The 12091-nt window shown below is 39.3% G+C and overlaps 2 pseudogenes; one reads left to right on the forward strand and one right to left on the reverse strand.

Annotated features, from left to right (window-relative positions):
- The first annotated feature begins 2870 nt into the window (after positions 1-2870).
- On the forward strand, positions 2871-8901 carry LOC114747795 (ABC transporter G family member 28-like; annotated as a pseudogene).
- A 1344-nt stretch (positions 8902-10245) lies between these two features.
- On the reverse strand, positions 10246-11761 carry LOC114747796 (lysM domain receptor-like kinase 3; annotated as a pseudogene).
- Positions 11762-12091: the final 330 nt, after the last annotated feature.

Consider the following 12091-nt stretch of genomic DNA (forward strand, 5'->3'; position numbering starts at 1 on the left):
CTTCTCTGATGAATGTCTTGTTTCCAAATCAGAAATACTCAAACCTTAATTTAAATTCTAAATTCCAACAGAAGTTTATACTCATACTATTTTTATATAACACACAGCAAAAGATAATTTTCAAGTTGAGAAAAAAACGACTTTTGCTTCTTTATTAGCTACTACTAGTTTCAATGTATTAATTGGGTTTTCAAACTGGAAATCAGGATTTATGATTGCATCATTGATCACTGCGACACCACGGTGAAAATTATAAAGACATCTGGCTTTGATTTTGTTTTTTAGCTCGAGTCTCACACCAAGTTGCTATTAGAATCCAACTTTGATCTTATGCATTCTAAGTGCGCAGTTTTCAAGTCACACATGTAGCATCCCATAGAATTTACAGCAGTCCAATCTAATTATATCGGAGTCAGTTTAAAATTATAAATATAGAAATAGATTGGCAGCTGGTTAAGTGCAATGACCTATGAGACAACCAGCTAGAGAATTTTTGGTATTGACCACGTCAAGAATTTATCAGCTTATAGATTGAATTCTTAATGCAGAGTCACCGACTAACATCTGAAAGCTGGCTTTGCCCCTTGGGAGCTCGTATATACCGGCATGCATGAAAATATGTGTATGCTTAATACACCAGTATTAAAATATTTTAGGCACGCAAAGCAACTTGTAGATTGTGAAGTTCAAAACAATCCAAAAGAAAGTTTCCCCAACTATCACAATATACTGGTGATCGCGTCTATTGTACTGAACACTCAAGCAGCTATTCAGTGGAGGCAAAATAAGCTAAGTAATTCATGAAGCCACGAGACTGATTACAAGATAAATCCACTAAATGCGACGGATTTCAGGGCATACTAACGCAATACGGTCTAAAATAAGTTCCAACGAAAATTCGCTGAGTTACTTCCAATGTACAAAGAGATGGGGGGAAAAGTGAGGAAGAAAACAAAACTACATAAGAAATGGAAGCGGAAAGTCAAAGAATTTTGAAGCATACACAGCATTCATTAAATTAGTTCCACAAATAGAGCAAAAGAGAAGCAATGCGAGAAACAGAAGGAATAATTAAAAGATTTAAAGGCATATTCTTGCAATGTCCGATTCATAACCTCTCGAGTTTACTTTCTCAACATCCACAAAACGCATGAGACATCAGCATTCAATCTGATCGAACTTCAAGTAGGAAACGACATGAATGAATAATAAGAAATGAAGATGATCCAGTCAATCGAAATCAAGATGAATGAAGAATAAGAAGTGACCAGCAGCGACGCATTGTGATATTCACCTTTAGATCAAACCGACAACGATTCATGTCAGGGTAAATCTATTCGAAGATGAAGATGATCCAAACAAAACAACCAAGGAGGTCCGAATCCGAATAATTGATCAATAACTGAACCAAACAAATTCAAATAAAAAAGTATGACATTTATTTAATAGAGTAGTGTATAGTGCAAATTATTGAAACGGGAAACGACGCCAAATGAGAGGACGAGGAAAATGGGGGAAACGAGAGAATCTTTGTAAAAAGGGGGCTTCAGCCTTCAGGTTCAGAAAAAGGCTGAAACGGTAAAGTGACAGACATCACGAGGTTTTGTTCAGTGTTTCAGACGCGAATCTTTGAAGTGGAGGAGACTGTGACTGATGCTGTGAGAGAGAGAGAGACGCAGAGAGAGAGAGAGGGGGGCGTGATTTATTTTATTTTATTTTTGGTATTTTGTTTGTCTGAATTCGAGCGAATCTTCAGAAAATGCCGTGTCATTTTGCTGCATCTGGGAAACGCGGTCATCTGAAGTGGCGCCAAAACTGAAAATGTCAAGTGGTCCCAATGCCCCTTGATTTTTCTGTCTGGTCATATGTGGTTTTTGGGTTGAAAATTAAGCACGTTTCCCCCATTTAGCATCTGGTTTGGTTATTTGTATAAGAAGTGATTCGGCAAAACGCACAAATCAAGTTAACTCTCTAATATCATTGGAAAGCATTTTTTCAAAAAAAAAAAAAGATTATAGACATTTTTTTTTAGGCCAGAGACTAATTCAGGAAGGTACGTATCAAACTTTTTAACATAACTAATATAGTTTGTGTTATTAACAAGTTGTTAGAGAAAGTAAGATGTCTCGTAAGAAAAAATATAAGTTTATATTTTGAAAGTACACTTGTTAACTTTAATACTTCCGACCTAATAAAAATCAATATCAAATCTAAAATGATTTGAGAATACTTTGAATTGTAAAAAGAAATATGGTTTATATTGTGTAAAACTATATGTAAATTAAATACTTTATAAATCAAGTTTTCATATTTACAAGTTGAGTTATATGATAATAAATGTTTTTATATTTATTAATATTAAATGAAACTAATATTTATATTTATTTTTTACGTTAAAATCTATAGATATTTTTCTTGATTAGAAATCTAATGTGTTGATTGATGTGGACATGGTAATATAAGATTAACATTAAATCACACATATAAATATAGAAGTTTACTTTAGTCAACGAAAGTATAAATAAGCAAACAAGCAAATTCTGCGTTGTCGTCCTGTCTTCCTCACACTTCGCCAGATCTTCCTCCCCGCCATTTCTTGCTCCGAAAAAACGAACCATCTCTTCACGCTCAATTCTCTTTCTCTCTCTATCTCTCTCAACGTCTCTGGTTCCAAAACAAAATCATAGAATTGCACCTCTGTTTTTCCCTTTACCGGGCCCTGTAGTTTTGAATCTCTGCTTCACATTCACCATGAATTTACCCTACGTTGAAATTGCGCCTTAGCTGCTGATATTCATACTTAGAAGAAATTTATGTTTGTGGAGCTGAAACCTAAGCTAATCCCAAAATAAAAAAAAAATAAAAAAAAAATGAACAACGTAATCAGGAGGGTTGCTTTGGCTTTCATTGTTGCATTAAGCTGCTATTCGGAACAAGTTTCATGTCAGAACAGCAATAAAAGCCAAGCTGCAGTTCAGCTCGTAGCCCAGGCCGTTTACGGAAGCATGTCTAGTTTCACGGGCGTTTTCAAGGACGAAATAAAAAAGAATTTGGGTTTTTGCATAGTTGATGTGTGAGCAATTTTCCCCCCATCTTTTTCCTATACTTCCGTCGCTTTCATTGCTCTGATGGGCTCCCATGTTTTTCCTCTAGAGATGCTGATTGGGACGGGGCATTTAATTTCACAAACGATCTGACATTTTTGACCTCATGTTCCCAGTCTCTAAAAGGTATAGAATTCCTTTCGTCAATCTCTTGTCACATTTCCCCTGTTAAATTGCCGATTGAGGCAGCTTTTTCAGTTCCCTCAAAGATATACTTGGAGGGATATGCCTCAGTCACCATTACATTTATCACCAATCACTGCATCGTATTTTTTTCCCCATTCTGTTATTCATATATAAATCAAATTCACCAAAAGTTAGGCTTTTGGCATGGCATTTGCCTTGCCTGAAGATTGTTCTATTCTTCAAATTAGCATTGTTTCAATTTCAGCAGCATCACTTTCTGAGCATTTGGTGCTGAATTTGACGACTTTACAGGAGATATTTCACAGCGCATATGCACAGCAGCAGAAATCAAACTATATGCCAGTGGTTTTGACATAAAGTCGAAGGGCCAGTCTAACAACTTGCAGCCCAACAAGAACTGTAACTTGAGCGTTTGGCTTAATGGGTGCGAACCTGGATGGGGCTGTAGTGCTGCTGAGAAAGTTCAACTTAATAATACTAAGGACATCCCTGTCAGGTCCACTGATTGTCAGCCTTGTTGTCCGGGTTTCTTTTGCCCTCGCGGCATTACTTGCATGATACGTAAGTATTCATGCAAAGGCCCTTGAATGAGTAAAGAGAGAGTGAGCTATTTTCATTTCTTATTTGCTCTTATGGTGATGTTTTATCCTGCACTCTGCGCTATTGGCTAAATCACTTAGGCAAGATGTTTCTATTGTTCTGTTCTTGCCACAGAAAAAAGTTTCTAATTGACTTATTTGTTGATATTTTGTTCCTATTGAAGCTTGCCCTTTAGGTGCTTACTGTCCACGTGGGCAGCTCAATCAAGCTACTGGAATATGTGAACCGTAAGTCCACACATTTTGCACTTTTAGTTTTCCACATTTCTTTTTCATAGCATACATTAATATTTATCAGCAGAATCAATGTGCAGTTATCATTATCAGCTACCTGCTGGAAAGAAAAACCACAGTTGTGGGGGAGCAGATGTTTGGGCAGACATTTCAACCAGTTGGGATGTTTTTTGTTCCGCCGGATCTTACTGTCCGTCCTCCATCCAAAAAAATCCTTGCACGCAGGGGTATTGAGAACTATAACTGAACTTCAAAACTGTGTTTTCTATTTGCAAGTTGCTTCTTTATTTTCTAATGGGTCACATGATTTCAAATTGATCCTGAACAACTTGGCACCATGTTTATAATCTTCCTGCTCTCTTCCTCTCTGTTCTAATGTTATAATAGCCATATTTTTCCTTCATTCTTTTTTGTTGGTAAAATCGCCATATTTTTCTGTCTGAATTCTTTTTTAAAGTTACTTTGGTATATACATTGCAGACATTATTGCAGGACGGGCTCAACCGATGAAGAAAGTAAGTTTCACCAATCCTCAGATCAGACTCATTATCAGTCCTCTACACCCATTTTCGTATCCTCTAATGATGAAAACTAAATAATGTGACTATATAGAATGCATATTTCTTGTGTTGGCGATTTCGAAACAAAACCCGTGTAGGCGGGGAAGAAGCATTTCCCTTTTCCCCCTTAATTACCTGATACTTCCTTGACATACTTCTATGTCTAGTATTTATAGGACAAGTTACCGTTTGAGAAATGGAATGAACTTTTCCCTTTAGATTGAAGGCGAATCTACATAGTGCCAGATGTCAGTTTAACTGGACCTCTCTCTTTATTTCACAGGTTGTTTCAAATTGGCGAGTTGTAAGCCTCAATCGGCTAATCAAAATATAACTGCATATGGTGTCATGGTTTTTGTGAGTGATCTTAAACCTTTTCATATAATGTGAAGCATAGCTAATGCCAGTTCCGGAATTGTTATAGATATTGTCAATAACTTTTATACTTTATTATAAATTTTTAGTTATCCTTATTGAATCGTTATGGGGCTTTTTATGTACATAGACGCTGCGGATTCATACAAATCTCAGAAACCCTCAGTGTTGCCTAACCTGAAAGGACGAACATTTATTGCAAAAGTGTCAATCTCCACTTTAGTTATAGGACTATCAGAATGAAATTAAATATAAGAGTCAATTGACTAGTTTGAGTAGATTAAGAAAATAAGTTAAATTAGTTATTTATAATAAATAAGTGTTGTCTTTCCTAGAATATCCTTGCTGATCAAGTATATTGGCTAGAACTACCATTATTACAATAACTATCTTTAAAAAAATGTATAAATATAAGAGAAAAAGTGAATTAGGGTTTTATATTTAGGATTAAAATAAAAGCCAAATAAGGTCTTATATTAAGAATCGGAGATAATATTTGGTAATACTTTCTCAAAATTATTTTTAATCTTGAAAAATTGACGACACTAACGTGTACCATCTAGAACTTCCAAAAATATACCAGGATGAAATTCTTTCCTTTCTATCAGATTGCAACCCCCATCCCCAAACTGTGCATATCTCATCTCAATAGTAGAATTGACCATTCGGTTGTGAATGTAGGCTGGGTTGAGCTTCTTGCTTATCATCATATATAATTGTTCTGACCAAGTTCTTGCAACCCGAGAAAGAAGAATAGCAAAATCAAGAGAAAGGGCTGCTGCAAGTGTAAGAGAAACACAAGCACGTGAAAAATGGAAATCGGCGAAAGATATTGCTAAGAAGCATGCAGTAGGACTGCAAACTTCTTTATCACGTACGTTTTCTCGTAGAAAATCTATGAAGGGGGATCTGAAAGCTTTTGGTTCTAAATCTGCGTCAGAAACTCCCTTGCCACCTGCGCCACCAGCAAGTGCTGGTACATCATCGAAAGGAAACAAAAAAGATAAAAACAGCCTCACAAAAATGATCCAGAAAATTGAGGAAGACCCTGATAGTCAGGAAGGCTTTAATGTTGAGATAGGAGATAAAAATATCAAAAAGCAAGCACCCAAAGGCAAGCAGTTGCATACGCAAAGCCAAATTTTTAAGTATGCGTATGGTCAGATTGAAAAAGAAAAGGCTTTACAGGAACAAAATAAGAACCTTACCTTCTCTGGAGTTATTTCAATGGCTAGTGATATTGAGATCCGGAAGAGGCCTACGATTCAGGTTGCTTTCAAAGACTTAACTCTCACTTTGAATGCGAAAACAAGCATCTTCTAAGATGTGTGACTGGGGAACTACATCCTGGTCGAGTTTCAGCAGTCATGGGCCCATCTGGGGCTGGTAAAACAACATTTCTTTCTGCTTTAACTGGAAAAGCAACCGGATGTCATACAACTGGCTTAGTTCTTATAAATGGCAAGGTTGAATCTATTCGGTCATACAAGAAGATCATTGGGTTTGTGCCACAAGATGATATTGTGCATGGCAATTTGACAGTAGAAGAGAATCTGTGGTTCAGTGCCAGATGCAGGTATTCCTCCTCGAACTCCTTGATCACCGCAGCCTCTTGGATGGATCTACTTTAAAAACGAATTGATTATGTTAAAAAGATTAGAATGTTGACTTTTCATATCTTCTTGCAGAAGTTTTTCGCTGTTTGGTTGCTACTTGCCCGTATGCTTTATTAGTATTCTCATGCCTGTTACTTCCATAGATTTAATGAATTTTCTAGCTTCTGACTATTGTCAACTCACTTAGTAGAGTTTTCTTGCCATTGTAGACTTTCAGCTGATTTACCAAAAGCAGAGAAGGTTCTAGTCGTTGAGAGAGTTATTGAGTCATTAGGTCTGCAAGCAATCCGAGATTCTCTGGTTGGAACGGTGGAGAGGCGTGGAATCTCTGGAGGTCAAAGAAAACGAGTGAATGTAGGGCTGGAAATGGTTATGGAACCTTCACTCCTGATTCTAGATGAACCAACATCTGGTTTAGATAGTTCATCTTCTCAGTTATTGCTTCGAGCACTAAGGCGAGAGGCTCTAGAGGGTGTTAATATATGCATGGTCCTTCACCAACCAAGGTAAATTCAAACATAATGATAAGCAGCTGGAATTCAAAACGTTCATATTTCCCATTTTTTCTGTTGAATATTTGAGATCATTTGTTTTTCTCTCCTAAATCACCCAAGATAATACTCCCTTCTATTCTATTTTGGGTGTCCTCCAGTTACACACTGTTCAAGATGTTTGATGATTTTATACTACTCGCTAAAGGTGGTCTTATAGTGTATCATGGACCAGTGAAGAAAGTTGAAGAGTATTTTTCCAGCTTGGGGATTGTTGTTCCTGATCGCGTTAATCCTCCAGATTATTACATAGACATTTTAGAAGGGATAGTAAAACCAAGCTCAAGCACAGCAGTAAACTATAAACAACTACCTGTTAGATGGATGCTTCATAATGGGTATCCTGTTCCTTTGGACCTGCTTCAGGGTGTCGAAGGGATGGAAGGCACAAGTGGTGAAAGTTCCACACATGGGGCAGCTACTCCAGCAGCAGAAGCCGAAGATCCGTCTTTAGCTGGGGAAATTTGGCAGGATGTAAAAGTCAATGTTGAGAAGCAGAAAGACTTCTTTCGATATACTTTCTTTACTTCAAATGATTTATCTAATCGGGTAACCCCTGGAGTCTTCCAACAATACAGATACTTTCTTGGAAGGTAAAGTACAAAAGAGATGAGCGGTGGCGAGACTCATTACCAAACAACTGAGCAATTTCTCCCAAGTGACGTCCTTGCTAAATTTTGCTATATGATGGGTTCCCTGCAGGTCTGGTAAGCAGCGGCTACGAGAGGCTAGAACACAGGCCGTAGATTTTCTAATTTTGTTACTTGCTGGAATATGCTTAGGAACACTTGCCAAAGTGAGTGATGAAACATTTGGAGCAACTGGTTACACATATACTGTCATAGCAGTATGTAAGTTTCATCTTAATTTCTTCTTGTTACTCCCAGGATTGGTGAGATTGCCTGCCATTTTTGTCATCTATACTTCTTTACTAACAGTTTCTTACTTTCAGCACTCCTTTGCAAGATCGCGGCTTTGAGAACATTTTCACTGGATAAGTTGCACTACTGGAGAGAGAGTGCATCTGGCATGAGTAGCCTGGCTTACTTTCTTGCAAAGGATACAGTTGATCATTTTAATACACTCATAAAGCCGGTGGTCTATCTCTCAATGTTCTATTTCTTCAACAATCCTAGATCCTCTGTCGTAGATAACTACTTTGTTTTGCTGTGCTTGGTGTACTGTGTCACTGGCATAGCTTATATATTGGCGATCTCACTTGAACCTGGTCCTGCCCAATTGGTGAGCATTATGTTCTATATCTTTTTTCACATTTAGTGGTGTGGGTTTGCCTAACTTCCAGTCACAAGCCGTTGCTACGTTTTGCAGTGGTCGGTGTTACTTCCAGTAGTTTTGACACTTGTAGCAACCAGTGATAGTGTAGCTGAGAGCTCATTTATGGGCAAGGTAGCTGACGTTTGCTACGCAAAGTGGGCTCTTGAAGCATTTGTGATATCAAACGCTAAAAGGTTTTACACCCCCAAAGTTTCTTCCTTTTCGTTGCTTACCTTCAAATACTGGCTTCTATACTGATATTAAATTTGCCTATCTGGTTTAGATATGCTGGGGTTTGGTTAATAACCCGATGCGGTGCACTAAATCTCCGTGGCTATGATCTCAACAACTGGTATCAATGTCTCATTTTTCTTGTGGTAACGGGAGTACTTAGTCGCATTGTGGCATTCTTTTGTATGATCACTCTCCAGAAGAAATGAGTTCAGTTCTTCAGTTCCTCTTTCTTTTTGTACTATATAAAACAAAAACAGAAAAACCAAGACACAGAAAGTCCAAGATTCTTAATTGGTGCTGCAGTTCGATCAGGGCCTTCGGCCACTACTCGATAGAGCAGTGTGACAAGGTTTGGATCGTCGCGGAGGTGAATTATGTACAGAAGAATGACCGTGTAGTCTCTGACACCCATTCTAACGTAGCATTGGAATGACTTGAACATACATACGCCCCCTTCTCTCTAGTATTGGCCACAAACACTCTTCTTGTGTAAGTAAATACATCCACAATAATGTAACAGGTCATTTTGAAGGTTTAGTGCTTATTCATTGAATAATAGATTATAACTTCGATTGGAATCTCTCTTTTGGGTTCCAGAGAAGCTACCAAAAATGGATCACATGACTTCAATAAATTAACGAGCCGTTATAATAATCACCCTTAAAAGAAACCACAAGAAGAATAGGAAAAGGAACACGCTTGTCTTTGGATAAAAGAAATATGATTCATTATGTTCCATCGGCGTGGAACTTAACACGGCCAAATTAGATCCTACATGCACCGATCAGTTACGTCAGTAAAAAGTTTGACAATTGTTTTATTAGATTAGTTTTTTTCCCCAACAAAACGGATAATAAAAGAAAACACCAAAAGTTAACCTAGGTCCAAGTTCAGTAGTTTCCAGAAACCTATAAAGGTGATTAGAGCACTGTTGGCAATAACCTCGGCCGTAATAAAAGTAGGCGGAGTTAGGCACCGCGTATGTAATGACTAGCGACTGGTTGGTAGGGTCAGTCTTGCCCTTCGCCCAATCGGACCTTCATATCCCAACGAGAACTATCCCTGTGGTATCGGGTGTTGACTCAAAGGAAAAGGGGGAAACAAATCAGTCTTTCTGAATTTCGTTGAAATAGTCTAATTCACTTTAGATTTTTCAAGATTAAAAAATCCAATGGACCAAGCCTCTTAACAGCCAACTCAAATAGCAAAAGAAAACAGGAAACTTAACGTAGCCCGTTTTCTTTTGTTAACCTCTTTTTCCTTCGTTTTATGGGAATTCATTGTTATATTGAGCGTTGAAACTAAGATTTTCAACTCAGGCCTCCGGGTCAATGCCCTCCCCAGTGAAAATTAAACTTAATATTATCATCCTTTTTTAATAACAATTTTAATGTAAAGAACCAAAAATGCATATTTTAAAAGGACTAAGTGTGTATTTTAAGTTAGTCAATATAACTCGAAGAGGTCTGAAATTGAAAGCAACACGTTTTACTTTTTTCATTGCTTCTACCATTGTTAAATGCACTCCCGTCTCCCGCTACCCCCGCCAATTCATCACACTAAATAATGATAATCAACAGTCGAATCAAAGAATTTTCTCTGTTGAAATTTTTTTTTTTTTGGCCAAACTCTGTTGAAATTTAAAAGCATGAACAAATCTGACGAACATAATTATTTTCCCCCTCTCTCTTGGGGAACAAAGATTGAAGAAGAAATTACCAAACTCATCGAGGAGCGAATGAGGCTGACAGAATATCAGTGGGCGTCTTCACGTTATCGGACCAGATCTTAGACTTCAGATATAGCCTCGAGATTTTTCCAGCGACGCGTCCCATATTGGGTCTCTTATCTGGATCCACGTGTACGCACTCAAGCGCTACACGCGTCACCTCCTCTGCCACCTCGACCGGGAACGAGTCCCTCAGCCTCCGGTCTATCCATCTCCTCAGCCTCCCTTCCACGCCGCCGCCCCCGGCGGGATCACCGGCCAGAACGGCCCTCGCCTTATCGATCACCGAGTTGCTCACGAACTCCCCGGTTTTCTTATCGTATTTGAACTTCAACGGTTCGTCTCCGGATAGCAACTCCAAGATCACTACCCCAAAAGCGTATACATCGGACTTCTGGGTCGCCACGCCAGTGGATTTGTATTCCGGCGCCATGTACCCTTTTACGCCCTCGAATTTCTTGTTAGAGCTTCTCGATCGTCTCACGTCCTTTGATTTCGTGGAAGATGGGGAGGTAGATGGCTCCTCTGGAATCTCTTCCATCTCTTTCCGCATTTTCGCTCTCTTCGTCGATCTCACCGCACAGCTGGGAGGCGCCGAAGTGTGAAATCCTGGCGTTGAACGAAGGTTCTGTGTCACGATTATCGCACTGCTCTTGATGTGGTTGTGCACCAAGCTTAGGGTTAAGCCGTTTTATTGTGAATGTAATCAAGTCCTTCGGCAAGATCCGTAGCTACCTGCATTCTGGAAATCCAACTCGACAGGACCGTGAAGTTAACGTTCTTCGTATTTCGCAGACAATCGGAGAGATTAGCTCCATTCACGAAGTCGTACACGAGGTAGATGTGTTTCGCCAGAGATGCAAGCACCGACGAGCTTGATGATGCTGACGTGGTGGCTACGGCAGATCACAGAGAGGCGATCTCTGAGTTGATTCGTCTGGAGCTTGCGACGGAACTTGCGCTGGAAAACAATGACGTCTCTGCCTCTGAGCACATCGCCAAGAGGGAGTGGAGGAGGAGGAGGAATAACGCTTGGCAAGGAATTGTTGGTGGCAGGCGAATTTCAGAAAGTCATAGATGTGGGGGTTTCAGGGAGGCTGCCTCGAAAACTAGCGAGAGGTTTCCGCTGGAAATGGAGGTGTCAGAGGTGAGTTTGAAACCGGAGGAGGCAGAGTAAGGGGCAGAGCTGGGTAAGAAGTGGAGGGGTCGGAGGAAGAAGAGGCGGCGGGGGCGGGTAAGGTGGGACGGGAAGATGATGGGATTCCTGATTTAGGGGTGCGGGGTTTTCGAGGGGTGGAAGCGTCAACGGCCATTTTGGTTTTACACATTCAGGGAAAAGGGATAAAAGTGGATAAACAAATTGCAGATAAAGTCTGAAATCTGAAAGAAATGGGATGCGGTGGACAAGCAAATTGATGGCCGACAAAAAATAATTAAGAAATTAATTGACGAATCAGTGTTATGTCGACGGAGAACCCGCACGGGCACAGATAACGTCGCTGCCTTCGCCGACTCTGACTCCACGAGAAAGAGTCTTCTCATCTCCCGATTGTTTAAGCTAGTGGCTAGAGGCTACGCCTGACTTGTCATGCTTTTCTTTTTCTTTTTTCCTTTTTAAAATTAAAAAAAGTTTGAAACACATGTTTTAAGTCTTTAGATTTTTTTAA

The sequence above is a fragment of the Neltuma alba genome, unplaced genomic scaffold (assembly GCF_004799145.2).
Source record: "Neltuma alba isolate B1F8T4 unplaced genomic scaffold, ASM479914v2 tig00005457_pilon, whole genome shotgun sequence".
Classification (NCBI taxonomy): domain Eukaryota; kingdom Viridiplantae; phylum Streptophyta; class Magnoliopsida; order Fabales; family Fabaceae; genus Neltuma; species Neltuma alba.